The sequence below is a fragment of the Anomaloglossus baeobatrachus genome, chromosome 7 (assembly GCF_048569485.1).
Source record: "Anomaloglossus baeobatrachus isolate aAnoBae1 chromosome 7, aAnoBae1.hap1, whole genome shotgun sequence".
In the NCBI taxonomy this organism is placed as follows: Eukaryota; Metazoa; Chordata; class Amphibia; order Anura; family Aromobatidae; genus Anomaloglossus; species Anomaloglossus baeobatrachus.
The window spans coordinates 119,502,500-119,513,571 of record NC_134359.1 but is presented as its reverse complement, the minus strand read 5'-3'; the positions used below and the strand labels follow the sequence as shown (position 1 = coordinate 119,513,571).

The following is an 11,072-nucleotide window of genomic DNA, read 5'->3' as shown; positions in this document are numbered from 1 at the left end:
CGACATCGCTGTAACGTCACCGGTTTTGTGACGCAATAGCGATGTTGTTTGCGATGTTGCAGTGTGTGAAACCTATCAGCGACCTGGCCCCTGCTGTGAAGTTGCTGGAAGTTGCTGATCACTACAAGTCGTTCAGGACCATTCCTAGGTCCTTTGTTTCCCGCTGTGCAGCATGAAGTTTCAGTGTGTGAATCCTTTTCAGCGACTTTGTTAGCAACTTCCCTTTCAAAAGGCTGCTTATCAACGTCACCAACAACCAGCTAGGTCGCTCTGCAGGTCCGGATCGCTGGTAAGTTGTTGGCCAGGTTTGCCGGGTTGAACGCTCACCAGAGACTTAGCAGAGACTTATGGAGATCGCTATTGCGTCACCAAACCGGTGACGTTACAGCGATGTCCTTTGCGATGTTGCAGCGTGTAAACCCAGCTTTACACAGAGCTGCAGTAAGTGACTCTAAGCTGCGCGCGAGGCCACGCCCCCTTTCTTACAGCGGTATGCCCCATTTTCTGGAAGGGACCTCAGAGGTCACCTGTTACCTAATGGGTATTTAGGTTCACCTCCCCCAGCAGCAGGCGCCCGAGCAACGCTTCCATTAGAGCCTTGCCAGTGTCCAGACCCCCTTGTGCTGTTATCTGTTTTCTGTGCTTGATACCTGGTTCTAATCCCTTGTCTCACCGTAGTGCCATCCGTACCATTCCGGCTGTGGACGTCACCGCTCATACCGACAGTGGACGTCACCGTACCCTACCTGCTGTGGACATTATCTGTGCCGTACCTGCTGTGGACGTCACCGCTCATACCGACAGTGGACGTCACCGTGCCCTACCTGACGTGGACATTATCTGTGCCGTACCTGCTGTGGACGTCACCTGCTGTGAACATCTCCGGTGCAGTTTCCATGTTTTGCCGGCTGTGGACGTCACAACCTTGCTACACCTGGCGCTACAGAGACTCCTACTACCGGCTCCTGGCTGCTGTGCATTTAGGCCTTCTGGGGAGGCGCCGCACAGTCCCTGTATAGGGGTTCGCTGCTGGTCGCCTTCTCAGGGGAGTCCGGTGCACGGTTCAGTGGGTCCACCTCCGGACGCTCGCCGCTCCTCGGTGAGCGTAACAACATCCAGCTGAAATATGCGCTGGCGTCAGTAGGCCCCCCTCCCGAACTGGCCCTATTGTGGTCTCACCCCCTGCAATCAAAATCGTTACACCCCTGATGGCAGCCATATGATTGATCAATACAAAACAATAATACAGCCTTGTGCATGAGACCTTGTGTGAGATGTTGGCATACTTTTGTACTTTTTTGCATTATATACATTATTTATTATCACAAAAACATGAAAGAAAGGAATAGTATGAACCTACAATAATATAACAAACACTTTAAACAGAAGAAAGATCTGCTGCCAATGTATTTAGCCCATAGAGGATATGCCGACGCTGGATACAATTGTCATACACTTTCTTTGGAGAGGGTGTGAGGGGGCATTCAACCCCATAATATTAAGAACAATATTTACTTTTACTAAGACTAAACAGATATTCTGAAATAGGTTAAATACATTAAATTATGCATTTTATTAAATGTTGCCAAATATTTAGCTGCACAAATAGGAATTGTGACCATATGTAGGGGCCAACTAGTCTCTTTGGGCTTCTTCTAATTCGCTTTTCATGAGAGAGGTCAAATGCGTCTAGTCACACATGACCTCAAGTGTGGAAATTGCATACATATGGTCACATGACCGCGGACTAGTACTTGGTATACTGGGAAATCATGACGGTATGCGCCCACTGTCACCATTCGACGTGGACAACCTCTTTAACACAGAAAACATCTTGGATGAAACATTTGCTGAGCTATAACCCCTGTGGTCATCCTGCTTCTTGTGCATGAATTACAATACTTCTATAATAGCTGCAATTTACCCTCATTGTATGGTAGGCAGCAAGCTAGAGGAAGTAAAAAGCTCATAGATTAAGGGAGGGATATGGAGGTTGTCGGTAGGGCGGTTCCCTGAAGTTACACTGACACACGTTAACGTTTTCATACTTCCAGTCAGTGAAGCAGTAACAAGAAGAGCTCTCAGTCTCTACACTTTGGAAAAGTCATAAAAGTAAGTAGTTTAAAAACATATATATTATAAATTGATATCTAGTACATTATGTTCTAGGTATAGACTGTGTGTAACTTTAACTGATATAAAAGTAGAGAACATATTTCTGCTAGAAATAGAAAGTGAAACTTCCAGTGTGACAGCACGTAACACTAGGAAGAACAAGAACATTACATATTTAATAGTGAAAGACACAGATACATTTTAACTACATTATTTTAATTCCTGTTCTCTTAATTTAAGTCGTATAGCTTTCTATGCAGTGGCTGGAGTTGGTTGTGTTTATTTCATTTAATGGAATTGTCCCATTATTATCATTTCATCAACCTCCTACTCTATGAAAATCAGATTAAAATATCCATGGAGTTCATGTTTAGTGTCTAAATAATGTGTGTTGGACTGCACTCATGGCAGTGAATAAAGGGTGCTTTACACATTGCGATATCGCTAACGATTTATCATCGGATCACGGTGTTTGTGACGCACATCCGGCGTCGTTAGAGACATCGCAGCGTGTAACACGTACGAGCGACCTTAAACAATCGCAAAAGAGACAAAATTCGTTGGTTTTGGAGAGGTCGTCCAAACACCAAAAATCGTTGTCTCGTACGTAGCGATGTTGTTCCTCGTTCCTGCGGCATCACACATCGCTATGTGTGACACCGCAGGAGCGAGGAACATCTCCTTACCTGCCTCCACCGCCCCTCCGCTTCTATTGGCGGGCCACTTAGTGACGCCACAGTGATGTAGCTATGACGCCGAACGCACCTCCCCTTGAAGGAGAGATTTCTTGGTGGTCACAGCGACGTCGCTGACAAGGTAAGTGCGTGTGACGCTGTCTAGTGATGTTTGCTATGGCAGTGATCACCAAAGGTCGCACATACAACGGGGGGGGCTATCGCACTCGACATCGCTAGCAATCGCTAGCGATGTCGCAGTGTGTAAAGCACCCTTAAGTACTGACAAAAATTCCACGTAACCAAGAGTAAGGACTGGTATGGACAAAAAACATGGCAGCTAGACTCTATACGTGGAACCGAACAGGTCAAATTTTGAATGTATGAAGTCTGACCATACAAACAACAAATCCTACACGCAAAAACAGACTCTCAAATATTTCAAAACCTTATTTCCTTATAAATTGACATCTGAAAATACATAAAACCCACAAGATAAAAGAAGTGGGAATTTAATACACTGCAGGAACTGAAGACACACAGATTGAAATGTGTATATCAAAAGTGAGTGTATGTAGCTTTATGAAATTGCAAAGTTATGTAATTATTATCCCTAACGGGTATTTTGGGTATTTATTCAATTTAAACTGTTAAGGATGGGATACAATTGATCCCTTTTTCCCGATCTGATCGTTGTTCCGAATTAAAATGTCGTTTGTGCACGGCGAAAAAGAATGATAATTAATTGGAAATCAATTAAAACTCTTCCTCTCACGACCAAGGCTGAGGCAAGACTGAAAATCTTTATTCTCGGACAATTAGACCACGAAGTAAAAGGGGTGTAAACAAAAGTTTTAGTCCAATCAAGTATCGCAGGTCAGGGCTTCATGACGTAGAGAGATCTGCATATTCTCCGTTGATTGGTCAGTCTAGGCTCCAGGAATTTCTCTTTGTCCATCTGTCTTGGGTGTAAACCAGGAAATGGTGGCCATATTCAAGCTATACATATATATATATATTCTAGTATATACTGAGGTTAAGGAAAATACACTGAATATGCAATATACTTATATAAACGTGTTAGTAAAAGAATAAAAGAGAACAAAGACATGCATAGATATGTGTGTTAGTTTACATCTTACTAAACTATATACCTGAGTCTATGAAATGGCTGAATTAAGTATTTTTGGATACTCAATTCTTTATCCTCAACAGTCCCCCCTAAAGACTTACTTCTGCCATTTCTGAATTCTAAGGGTACTGTGTTCCCTTAGGAAGAGAGGTAGAAAGACTTATCGGAAAACCTGCCTAACTGAACGTTGAGGCATGGGCGGAGAGGGGAAGTGGTTTTTTTCACCGGTTTGAGACCAAGGACTCCTAGGCGAGTCCTCACCCTTTGTAGTTGGACTTTCCCATGTCCCAAGGTTCTCTAAGTCCTCTCTTCTAACAGTTTATTCTAGCAGAATCGTTTTGTAACTGGGGGAGAGGGTCGTGTTGGTCTTTATGGGCATGTCGTCTGTCATATCTAGGTCTTCTGTTTCGAGTAAAGGAAAGGTCCCTCCTAATGTTACTTCAGCTGTTTTGGAAAATATTTTCTTCAAACACGGAATTACACAAACCAGAATGGCTAGTAATATAACTAATACTATACTTAAGGCGGTCCCTATCTGGATCAACCAGCCTTTAAAGGAACTCGTCCATCCAAAATAATCTCCCCAAGGGTCGGTCACTCCTGAATTTTTCTTTAATTCTTCAGACAGTGTAGTAAGTTTCTTTATAGCTAAGGTGACCTTCCCATCCACTCCAGTGTTATCTGGTATATATGTGCAACAAACATCCCCCACCATTTTACAGACTCCACCTTTCTCTGCAAGGATCATATCTAAAGCCATTCTGTTTTGATAAGCCATGATGGAAGTCGGATCTAGTTGTTCTGCCAGTCCCTGTAAGGCGTCACGTGTATAATTAACAAAACGTTGCTGATTATAGTAGATGTAGTTAATCCAGTCTACATTTTTATTTACAGTAATTATGGGGATAATGGATTCAAACCCCGCCCTGACTTGGTCTCTAGCCTTATATTCGTCAGGGACCCCCCTAGGCACTCCAATAGCATCAATATAAACATGTGGGTCAAAAGAGCCTTTAGGTGTATTTCTACCGGTACGGTCATCATCTGCACCCCGTCGAGTCCGTAAGTTGATTTTGATGTGTGCTATAAAGTCATTTTCTTTGACAGTGTGGTCAGCGGGGGCTATGTGTATAGGCATAAGTGCCTTAGCTAAAGTGCATTCTCCCGTCCAATTTCCTTCTACTCGTGATCGAATTTTCATATCCCCACAAATCCAAAACACATCTGCCACGGACTGTACCTGGTTAATTAAGTGATCACGGGTGAGATTGCTATAGGATCCACAGAACCCATCTCGAAATCTACCCATATCTCTCCCTTGACCACTCACATTATAACAGGTATAGTTGCCAGGGTATATAGTAATGCCTTTCCCAGGGGAGAAGGCCTTAGCTACTATCGGGTATCTCTTTTTCCATTCTTCACATGCATTTCCCTCAGTCATATTTGTAAACAGACTAACAAGACATAATTCAGCTTCGTAATCTAAATTCAGTGGGACAGTTCCTAAATGAGGTCTAGCTCCTGCACATACATAACAGTCTGACCTGTTGGCTTGGTGTACTGTATATTTCATCCATTCTAACCATAGGTTGGTGTCTGTATAACCCTGTTCAACTGCATATACATCTTCCATGGTGGGATTAGCTATGGCTACCATACTGTGAAAGGTCTGAATATGTGTAAGCATTCGAAATACTGGTAGAACTTTTGTCATCTGTAATAACCTAAATTTTCCCAACTGCATACAACCATTGTGTCCACCCTTTATATGTGTACCCAGAAGGTATATACCTTCATCCTGTGGTTGGGGGTGTTCTATGTTTAGAACTAAAGGGTTACACTGGTTATTCGTAGTACATGTTCTAGTGGCTGGTGCACGGGAGAGTGTCATCCTGGTAAGTAAAGATCTGCCCTTCTCATCCCGTTTATTTAAGGCTACACTTGGTTTGTATCCCCAATTTTCACCAGTATTCCACCCAACAGCCTTCCATGAGCTACATGTGTCTCCATATCCTCCTCCTGTAACACATATGTACTGTTGCCCCTGTCTCAGGTGTGCCTGACATCCCATTTGGGGGACCCGTCCTAGTTGACATTTCACGATATCACAGTAATCAAATGTAAAAGTGACAACTTGTGTCGAACTATTGTACCAAAACGTAACCACATCATTTGTTTTAGTAACAGTGGCCTGAGACCACACAGATTTTGTGCAAAGGATAAGTATAAGCAGGACACTCAGTGCAGCTCTGGTGGATCGACCCTTCTGCAATGCGAGGCGTGGATCCATGTTGTCCTGCCTTCAAGTTTCACGGAGGTAGGAGTCACCAGGATTATCTGGAACGGGCCTTCGTATCTGGGCTCCAGACAATTCTTCCTGACGTGTTTCTTAACCACCACCCACTCTCCTGGTTTCAATGTGTGGGTGGCTAGATCTGTGTCAGGATCTGGAAGAGAAGAGAAAACTGCTGCATGTGTTTTAGTTAACTCTCGACTTAGTTCAATAACAAACTGCACAACTGAGTCATGGTGGTCAGACAAATTTTGAGGGAAATAGGACCCTAATCTGGGGACGGAACCAAAAAGTATTTCAAAGGGGGTTAGGCCATGTTTTGCAACAGGGGTGTTTCTGACATGGTACAGGACTATAGGGAGAAGTTCTGTCCAGGGCAGTGCACTGTCTTGTGAGGCCTTGAGCAGTTTGGTTTTCAGAGTTGAGTTCATCCTTTCCACTTTCCCACTGCTCTGGGGGTGATAAGGAGTATGCAGTCCGAGACTTGCTCCAAGCATATTCCACAGTTCTTGGTAAATGTTAGCTGTGAAGGCTGGTCCTTGATCGCTTTCGATGACTTCTGGCATTCCAAACCTGCACACGGTTTCCGTGATGAGTCGTTTAGCTGTGACTCTTGCAGTCATGTTGACTACCGGGTAGGCCTCGGGCCAACTGGAAAAGATGTCGACAACTACCAAAACATACTCGTACTTCCCCACTTTGGGTAGTTGGATGTGGTCCACTTGTATCCTTTGAAATGGATAAAGAGGCTTCGCCAGATGTTTTTGTGGTGTCTTCTCTGTTCGTGCAGGATTACATGTTATGCAAGTCTGGCAGCTTCTGGTGTACGCGGATATTGCTGAGGAAATTCCTGGTGCGTAGTAGAACTTCTGGATGAGTGCCAACATTTGATTCTTCCCTCTGTGCGTACAACCATGGGCCCATGCTACTACTGCAGGGAACATTCTTCTTGGTAGACAGACTCGACCCTCGAGCTTCCATAGTTTCCAATCCACTTTGGCTCCCATCTTCTTCCATTCTTGTCTTTCATCATATGGAGCATGGATCTGTTCCGATATGAGTTTATCATTTAGAGTCCTCCCCACCTTGTTGCCTGAGTCTTCAGGCTGTGTAGTCTTCCCCGTCCTGGTTATTACCATAAGTAGAATATCCGCCAATTCTTCCGGTTTCTCTCGTGCTGCCGTCTTCGCTAGTTCATCAGCATAATGATTGCCAAGTGCTTCTGGGCTGTCCAGCCGTCCATGCGCTCTGACCTTCATGACAGCTATTTCTCTGGGCATCTGAACTGCCTGCAACAGTCTCTGGACAAGTACCGCATTCTTCACTGGAGTTCCAGTTGAGTTAATGAGTCCTCTGTGCAACCATAGCAGTCCAAAATCGTGTACAACCCCAAAGGCATACCTGCTGTCAGTATAGATGTTGACTCTTTTCCCTTCTGCCGCTTCACATGCCTTGATGAGAGCTACCAATTCTGCTTCTTGTGCTGACATGTGGGATGGTATGGCTCCCGATGTAATTGGCTGATCCAGAGTGGTCACAGCAAATCCCGTGTAGAACTTGCCGCCATCCCCGTACCGAGAACCATCTGTCCACAAAGTAAGATCTGCATCCGGCAAAGGTGTTTCAGATACTTGACAAGGTGTAGTAGTTTCCTTTTCCATCTCCTTTAAGCAATCATGGCTGCAAACAGGGACGTCAACCATGTCGCAGGAGCTGCAGCGTTCATGGGCTTCATGCTGACATATGGGGTAGTCCCCCCTAGAAAGCGGAAGAAGAGTGGCGGGATTCAAGGTGGTACATCGCTGTAGAGTAACGTTGTCAGGAAGTAGTAGGGAGCACTGAAGACGAAGGTGACGTTGGGCGGACAGGTGTCTTGGTTGAGTCTGGTCAAGAATCGCCTTCAAATCATGGGGTGCTTGAACCACCGTGGGGTGGCCAAGGGTAATGTCGGCCGTTTTATCAAGAAGAAGATGTGCAGCATGGACCGCACGAAGACAGGTGGGTGAGGCCCTTGCCACAGGGTCAAGTCTGCAAGAGTAGTATCCAACTGGGCGTTTTCTGGAGCCATGGTCTTGTGTTAACACTCCAGAGGCATGGCCATCGATCTCATGAAGAAAAAGAGTAAATGGCAAAGCATAGTTCGGAAGGCCCAATGCTGGGGCTGTTAAGATGGCGTCTTTGAGTTTCTCGAAAGCCCAATTTCGTTTGTCATAATCCTCAGGAGAGTCGTCGTATGTGATATGATTGGTCTTGACAGCATCGTACAACGGTTGCATGATCCTGGAAGCGTCTGGTATCCATTGTCTGCAATAAGTGATGAGGCCTAAGAAGGCTTGCAGTTGTTTGATATTCCTGGGAAAAGATAAAGCATCAATGGCCTCTTTCCTGTCCTCCGTAAGATGCTTACAGCCTGGTGAAATACAATGACCAAGGAATACGACTTTGGGTTGGCACCACTGAACCTTTGCCTTAGAAACCTTACAATTTTGGGCTGCAAGGAACTGGAGCAAAGATACGGAGAAGTCGTAGCAGTCTTGTTCACTCCCAGCACAGAGGAGTAGATCGTCCACATACTGTAAAAGAGCCACTTCTGGATGCTCTTGCTGCCATGGTGAGAGAATGATAGACATTGCTTGAGTGAACTGATTGGGACTGTTTTGTGCTCCTTGTGGAATGACTGTCCATGTATACTGGCCTCTTTGGAAGGTGAAAGCGAACAGATATTGACAGTCCGGATGTAGAGGTACACTGAAGAAAGCGTTGGCGAGATCAATGACAGTGAAAACAGTCGCTGAGGGTGGGATCTGTCCAAGAAGAGTATGTGGATTAGGTACCACTGGGGTTTCCAACAGAGTAGCAGCATTGACGGCCCTCAAATCTTGCACTAACCGAAACTTAGGAGCTTCTCCTTTAGATGTCTTCTTTTTGACAGGAAACAATGGCGTATTGCATGGCGAAACACAGCGAATGAGGGCCCCGTTTTCAAGGAGAGCGGATATTTGCAGTTTGAGTGCTTCTTCCTGGATGGATTTCAGAGGATATTGCGGCACTCGAGGTAGCTGGGCCCCAGGTTTAAGACGCACCATAACGGGAGGTACTTGCAGACGGCCAACATCTTCGGGACCCGTTGACCATAGAGACTGTGGTATAAGAGCTATAACACTGTCAGGTATTCCATACAAGGGATCGTCTCGATACAAGAGCATCATAGGCAATGCTGAGACAATACACACGTCTTCAATTCCCTCCGGTGTATTGGGATTGTAGAAAGTTACCGTCATGCCATCGGAGTCGAAATTGATGTTGGCTCGGAAACGGTGTAAGAGGTCGGCACCCAGAAGATTAATGGGACAGGTAGGCGACACCAGGAGTCTGGTCAAAACTTCAGGGAAAGGACCGATTGGGACCGGCACTGTAAGTTGGTTTTTAGTTGGTGTGCCATCTACACCAACACAAGTAAAAGTGTCTGAAGTAAGAGGAACTGACAATGGTAAGTCTTGTTGTCTAATAACAGTTTTGGCCGCACCTGTGTCCACCATGAATTTGATTGGGTTCTCATCTACCAGTAGGGTGACTGCAGAGCAAGGAGAAAAGGCACTTGTGGTAGAAGCCATGGTAGGTTCAGGCGTGCCTGACCATCATTGTGGCTGTTGTTGGGCCTGGTTCTGGACAACTTGTTGAGATTCCAGATATGGTCTCCTTAGTTGTCTGTTATCACCGTTCCGAGAGTAATACCTATTAGGTGGCACTCGACAATCCCGTTTGATATGTCCTTCTCTTCCGCACCTGAAGCAAGGGCCTCTGACTCCTCTCTGGTCAGGGTAGTTTTGAAATTGTGGTGAAGGTTCAGCTGTAGTCTGATAGATAGCGGGAGGGTACACTTGCGTAGGAAATGGTGATACATTAGACATAACGTATTGAGGGTTCTCAGAGTCCTCTTCCGCCAGGACAACCATCGCCTTCTTGGAGGGTTTCATATTCTTCTGGAAGCTTTTTGCAATAATAATAGCATCTGTCATGGTAGCATTTTCAATCTCCGGGCGAGTCTTCATTATATTGTTCCTAAGCTCCTCTCTCAGACCAGCGACAAAGGCTTGTGACAAAAGCTGAGCCTGTGGTTTAATCTGTTGTGAGAATCCGAGGTCTGCGAACATCTGGGTGAGTCTGGAAGCGTATTTTTCAACTGACTCTGCTTGATCTTGACTCACATCCTTAAGGCTGGTGGCTTGATCAGATAAACGATCTTGTGCCCAGGATTTCAACTGTTCACAAAAAGTGACACCGGATTGCCAGGTTTCTTCAGAAGACAGGCGAGAATCATTCAGGGCCCCTTCCATGACTGGCCAATAAGAGTCTCCTGCTTTAATTTGGGCCAATGACATTAAATCTTGCCAGGTAGCTGCGTACATCTTCTGGATCTGTACGATACGGCGGTAAAATGGCATAGGTTGGGCCTCTGGGTCTGGCAGTGTGGAGACTAAGGTTGCTGCCTGTCCAGGAGTAAACTTTATGTACATCAAGGGTTCTGAGTCGTCCTTATCAAGTACGGCTTTCTGTGTCCGGACTGGTACTTGATCATCACTTGCATCTTCAACCATAATAGGTAGTTTCCTGGAGATGATAGTGGGTTTGGATGGGCGAACATATCCTTGGAGGGCATCCTGGAGTGCTTTAACAGTCGCTTCCAAACTTCCGACTAGACGAATTTCTTGCAAATTCAACATCTGGCCATGGATCAGGGGCATTATGGTTTTAACAATCTCGTTTGCACAAGCTCGGATAGGGAATCCGAAAATTCCAGCCGAAATGGCGGGCAAGGCTATTGACCGTAAAGGCATCTCGGCCTGAGAGGCCT

General features: G+C 45.4%; 1 protein-coding gene across 1 annotated transcript in view; it reads left to right on the top strand.

The window, feature by feature from the left end:
- Positions 1 to 2,047: 2,047 nt before the first annotated feature.
- Positions 2,048 to 11,072, top strand: part of LOC142245979 (caspase-8-like) — a 121,274-nt gene continuing 112,249 nt past the window's right edge. The window contains exon 1 of the mRNA XM_075318986.1: positions 2,048 to 2,112. The gene's annotated coding sequence lies outside the window, so the exon portion shown is untranslated. The remainder of the gene's footprint in view (positions 2,113 to 11,072) is intronic.